Source organism: Cydia splendana, unplaced genomic scaffold (genome assembly GCF_910591565.1).
Source record: "Cydia splendana unplaced genomic scaffold, ilCydSple1.2 scaffold_63_ctg1, whole genome shotgun sequence".
Lineage (NCBI taxonomy): Eukaryota > Metazoa > Arthropoda > Insecta > Lepidoptera > Tortricidae > Cydia > Cydia splendana.
This window is the reverse complement of record NW_026946896.1, coordinates 896,302-900,390: the sequence shown is the minus strand read 5'-3', so window position 1 is coordinate 900,390 and position 4,089 is coordinate 896,302. Positions and strand designations below refer to the sequence as shown.

The 4,089-nt window shown below is 39.4% G+C and overlaps 1 long non-coding RNA gene across 1 annotated transcript; it reads right to left on the bottom strand.

Annotated features, from left to right (window-relative positions):
* Positions 1–328: 328 nt before the first annotated feature.
* Positions 329–3,152, bottom strand: LOC134805799 (uncharacterized). Its single transcript, XR_010146396.1, has 3 exons — positions 2,641–3,152; positions 1,009–2,238; positions 329–456 (listed from the first exon to the last, which is right to left on the bottom strand). It is a non-coding gene; the product is annotated as an uncharacterized LOC134805799 (long non-coding RNA).
* Positions 3,153–4,089: the final 937 nt, after the last annotated feature.

The window sequence follows — 4,089 nt, the reverse complement described above, 5'->3', positions numbered from 1 at the left end:
TAACCAGGTTTTGGTTCTTTGCAGAGTGACTCCTGCTCGAGGGAAGGGAGCGCTCCGCCAGAAGTCTTAGCAGCTTTCAGTGCGGTGAGCTAAATTTACAATTGTTTCGTTTCTTCTCTAGCGGCCATAAAGGGCATCGGCTAATATAACCTTTTCTCGGTTTACAGGAGCCGGGAATTTAAATTAATTTAAATTAAATTTATTTCATCATTTCAAAAGCTTGGAAGTCAATTTATGATTATTGTTTGGGAGACCTCCTGGATCGAGGAATTAAGCATCCCATCTGCCTTTGCCACGTCGTCTTGGTACCACGTGCGCGGCCCCTGAGCTCTACATCTCCGCTCAGCTTCTAGCCTTCTCGGGGAAACCAGCCTGACACCCCGCAGCGTCTGAGGAAGGTTTTCATCCTGAGGTCGGTCCTTTCCATGTCTTAATTTTGTAGGGCATCAGCACCAGCTGTAAAGTGTAGAGTAAATTTAAAACTATGAGCAACCATTAAAGTAGCATAAAGACATTTGAAAATCCTGGTACATCGAATTTAGAGTTACGATAATTTAGTTCTTAAATAAGTAGAATTCTGTGTGAAGCTTTATTCTGGACCTATTAAGCGGCCCCGCCGTCCACTGAGCTAAGTTCTACCATTAGGTGTCGTCAAATCAAGTTAGAGGTTCACACAGAGGTCATAAGTTTAGATTAAGCCACTAACATTGCATAGGCAAGATTTTAGTAATAAATAAAGTTCCTTAAGTATAAATTTGTTCGCTTTTTATCTCCCAAAATAAGGTTCCTCCAGCAAGCAATTTTTGACACCACATTTTTTACTAATTAAGTTAATTTTATTTTCTGTGCTAACGTGCTATGCTTTATTGAACAAGCCGGAGCTTTACAATCCTATTTACCTTTTAAAAATAGTACGTTTCACTGGCGCCCTGGGAATAAGCTTGCTGTAGGAAATAGGGGAAATTTCATGTACCAGGAAAGTTGTGAAATATTTACTGTGTTACTCACCTTTTGTTTAGTGTTGGTTGCTCTTTATACATTGAATAGTTTTTAGATATCATAATTTGAAGATTTGATTGCAATTCTGCTGTTTTGCTACACATTTATTTGTTGTTTTTTGGAAGAGAAAGTGACACACACTTTTTGACTTTTTGAGGTTATATTGCCAACCGTAAAAAATAACGTGGTTTTGCACTTTGCACCAAGTATATGTTTTGAAATTTCACTGATTTTATATACTAAGTTTTGATTTCAACATTTGATGTGAATTTGTGTCGTTTTTAAGCATAAAATTGCAATTTAAAAGGTTTTTGTGCATTCTTTTGTCGGTACGGACTTATTACAAAGATATTCCAATTTCAGTACACACAATTATTTTAAGAGTATTTGCTTACATTTATACTGTCAGCTCATTATTACATATTTAAAGTGAAAAGCATTGGATTTTGTTGGAAATATTACATTCTTGGATTTTTGTGGTATTGTTTGGAACCAATTTGATGGTAGCTTTCACTTTGCAAATTTAAAAAGAAAGTTGACGTTTGAAAGTGTACACCTGTCAGTTAGAAATCATTTTCGGTAGAAAAAATACTTTACTCATTAAGGATTACAGTTACATTATTTGTAGATTAAGATTGGTTTAAAGAAAATAGTACACTATTTAGTAGTATTTATTCTTTATAAAAACAATATAAGTGATACAATCATACATACAAAACACATTGTTAATACCAGAATTTTCAATACAACAGTTGATAAAATAGTTAAAAATGGAGCGCAGCATTCAATTTCACAGTCTTTTGAAGGATGAGTTGATTTATGAGGTTCAAATTCGGTCAGAAACTCCTGCAACCACAGTTGACGCTTTGAGAAAGCAACTTAGGTCTCTTATTTTAGAAGCTCCTAGCGAGGACATAGTGGGAACTGAACTGTCAGCGGAGTCGGAGCTAGGCATTGTCTCGGAGAAAGTGATCGATTTGGCTTCCATTGTTGACAAATATTGTGAGACAAAGGAGAGATATTCTTTAAGTCGCGCTAAAGCCCTTGGGTACCATATTTATCACCGTCTGGCCAGGGTTCAGCCGGAACGCAACCAGACATTGTTAGAACTGAAGACTAGTTTGCAATCCAAGCTTGAGACTTTATTGGCGAAGATTGAGGGTCCAGGTTCAGGTCCAGCAGCACCCAGTGGCAGCGCGGAGGTTTTAAATCAAAATCCTTTGGTCTCAGGAAGTAGTTCTGAAATGTTAACAAGCGGTATTAGGGAAATGCAGGTTCAGTGCTCAAGTGATTTGAATATTTCAAAATGGCAGGTTAAATTTAATGGTATAACAGACCCGCGCTCATTTTTGGAGCGCGTGGAGGAGTTAAAGGAAGCAAATGGGGTTTCAGATGCCAAACTATTTAGGGCGGCACCACACTTATTTGTAGACTCGGCGTTGTTGTGGTTCAGAGGTGTCAAGGGTTCGGTTTCAAGTTGGCAGGATTTAAAGTCACTTTTATTAGATGAGTTTGTCCCCGGTGACTATGATTTTAGGCTGAGACAGGAAATTCAAGCTAGAACACAGGGGGAAAACGAACCCATCCATTTATATTTTGCGGTAATGTCAGGAATGTTTGCAAGATTAAAATCAGACTTACCGGAGGAGGCGAAACTGGACATCTTGTTGCACAACATTCGCCCACATTTTACTCAGCAGTTGGCATTGGTGGATATTAAGTCGGTCGCCGAACTGAAGGCTTATTGTCGCAAGGTTGAGTTTTCACAGCAAAGGGCGAAGTTATTTGTAGAACCGCCCAAGGTCAGCGAGCATACACTTTGTCGTGATCACGTTTATAAAGGCTCCAGTGCCAAGCAACCTCAGGTGAATGCCATCGCTGTAAAACAAAGCTCAGGCTTCGCGACCAAGTCGGATAGTTCCTTTTCACAGCGGAAACAGCAACCAAGGTTTTCGGACGCGAAGTTTTCGAAACCACATCGTGGAGTGTGTTACAAATGCGGAAAACCGGATCATAACTTTAAATTGTGTAAGGAAAAGCCTAAATTAAATTCGTATAGCTGTTTTGGTTGTGGAAAAGCAAATACAATTCGATCGGAATGTGAAATCTGTCAAAAGGGTAGCGTTCAGAAACCAATGCAACCACAGTCAAAAAACGCCGAAGGTTGAATCGTAGCAAGTGTCAATCGAATCGATTAAACTTTAAATCGATTGAACAAAATAAAAATGCTAGTTCGATTGCTACGATTCTGTTTGCCCCAAATAAAGATGATATTAGGCCGTATTTGAAATTTAAGGCGAATGATTTCGAGATTTATGGATTGGCCGATAGCGGTTCAGCATTGTCAGTTTTAGGGAACAATGCACATTTAGATTTTGTCAAATTTGGTTTTACATTTCAGGAAGCGTACTCTAGTTCGTGTAGGGTCGCAAATGGAGTAAATTGCGAGTCGATTGGGTACATTTTTGTCCCGGTTACGTTTGAAAATACTACGAAAGTAATAAAGTTTGTAGTAGTACCCTCGATCGTAAATTACGTGATTTTAGGGTATGATTTTTGGAAAGCTTTTGATTTATTGCCTGAATGTTTAAAAAATGCGGAACACATGACTCCACCTGAAAAATATTTTAGTTGCAACGGTTTAAGTGCAGAACAGGTACACACGATTCGGTCTTACGAGCATTTAACTGCGGCCGAGAGGGAACTCGCGGATACCGTCGTAGGGAAATTTAAAAACATTTCGTTCGAGGAGAAGGGGCTTGGCAGAACCAGCTTAACCGAGCATGTCATCGAGACTGGCGATGCCACGCCCATCAAAACGAAACAGTACCCGTTGTCGCCGGAAAAACGCGCTGCTTTAGCCTCCGAGTTAGACCGCATGTTAAAATTGGACGTAGTTACACCCTGTGAGAGTCCGTGGAATAACCCGGCTCTGTTAGTTAGGAAGCCTAACGGTGATTGGCGATTTTGTTTAGATTGTAGGAAGTTAAATGCGGTCACAAAGGGAGATTCGTATTCCATTCCGTATATACCCCAGATTTTGGATAGTTTGAAGGAAGCGAAATACCTGACATCGATCGATTTAAGTTC